Consider the following 1,864-nt stretch of genomic DNA (forward strand, 5'->3'; position numbering starts at 1 on the left):
ACAGTAAATTTGCAAGGAGGTCCAAAAAACCCTCTAGGGGACAAGAGGACGTCCTTAAATGAGCATAACAATGGACATAAACATGGACATAAATGCATATCATTTGCAGCACAAACACGAAAGATAAGAAAGAAAAAACTACAATACTGTATAAAAATGTGAGTAAAGTTTACGTCATATTATTAAGCTATTGATGTAGAAAAATATGTTTCACAGATTTTTGAAATAATTCATGAGAAAGTTTGACCAGGTGGGGAGGAAGGGAATTCCATATCTTAGATCTTAAATTGAGATGAAATAGTTTGCGATTGTGGGGGCCGAAGCTGGGAGGCTTTACGTGTTTAATAATTATGAAATTCATTGTTCGGGGGAAAAGAAATTGTGAAAAAAGTTAGTTCTTTTATTTAAAGAACCTTATACAAATTGAGCAATTTGGAGGTTATTAATCTGATAGATATTAAGGATGCCAAATGTACGAAACAAAGGCAACGAGACTTCTTAGAGGTGAAGAGGCAATAATTCCTTTGTTTTTGCAACCTTAGAATTGGTTGTAATTTTGTTTGGTGAGTACAGGCCCAAGAAATGTTGCAGTAACTAATAAAGGGATAAATCATAGAGTAATAAAGGTTGAGTGAAACTTTTGTGTTGAGGAGATAATGGATTTTCCAATTATTCAAATGTTTTTTGCAATTTTAGATGAAATTACATCTGCAAGCAGCGATGAACAGGCCCTCGCGGGCGTGCAATTTGCACCAATTAAGGTCAAGGACTCAAAACTAAGTCCGATGACACCACCCACGACTCTCTATGTCAAACCATTTAAAAGTTATGGCAGAGAAAGGTTTTCTAGGGGGCGCTGTTGAGCCGTTAGGCCCCACCCATTAATGCAAACCATGAAATATCAAATGTATCGCCAGGCCTGGCTTGCGTGTAAAATTTGGTGCCTTTTGGGGAACTATCAAATATGGACCAATCAGATGAAGGGGGGGCGCGCTTTTTGGCGTAACGCTTTTGAAAGAGAAAAGTAATGCGCGTCGTTGCAGGAAGGAGACGCATATTTTGATGTATAACACACCTGGGTGCACGTTATGGTTCGGGCCGTATTAACTGCCGAAGGAATGGCATAAATTGCGCTAAAATTACACGATTAATTCAAAATGTCCGACTTCCTGTTCGGTTTCGGCCATGGCGCCAAGAGACTTTTCTTTAAGTTGTGACATGATACAGGTGTGTAGCGATTTTCCTGCATGTACGTGTGAGGAACCAGAGCGGCCTCCCCACGTACAAGGGGACAAGGCAAAACTGGAGCTGGGTGATGAGGTGTAAAAAGAACCTTGCAGAGCGTAGAATGCCAAAAAATAAGGCTTTTTATTATAAAAAAGCACAAAGACATACAGGGGAAGGCAAAAACAATAGTCTTCAAAAATGGAACATGGGGCATAGCCTCGCAACAAGCTATCCCAAATCAGCAGACTCTCTCTGGTATACGGCTGCTGTTTTTTAAACCCAGGCAGGGTAGAGAGGTTGATTGGACACAGGTGGGCTCCAATTAGCAGAACCAGGTACACCTGTGTGCTGCTCCCCCGCAGACCACGCCCAATCCTCCACTCTGCCACACACATTAAAAAAGAATGTCCGGTGATGGTGAGAAGGGGAGGGGTTGCTCACTTTCTCACAGTACGTCAAACCGTATAGTGGGGCTTGAGGCACAAAGTTTTCCGGGGGGCGCTGTTGAGCCGTTAGGCCACGCCCATCAATGCAAACTATTAAATGTCAAATTTTTCACCAGGCCTGGCTTGGTGCAAAAATTTGGTGACTTTTGGGGCACGTTTAGGGGGAAAAAAGGCCCTCATTTCGTCGGAAG

The sequence above is a fragment of the Cololabis saira genome, chromosome 18 (assembly GCF_033807715.1).
Source record: "Cololabis saira isolate AMF1-May2022 chromosome 18, fColSai1.1, whole genome shotgun sequence".
Taxonomy (NCBI): Eukaryota; Metazoa; Chordata; class Actinopteri; order Beloniformes; family Belonidae; genus Cololabis; species Cololabis saira.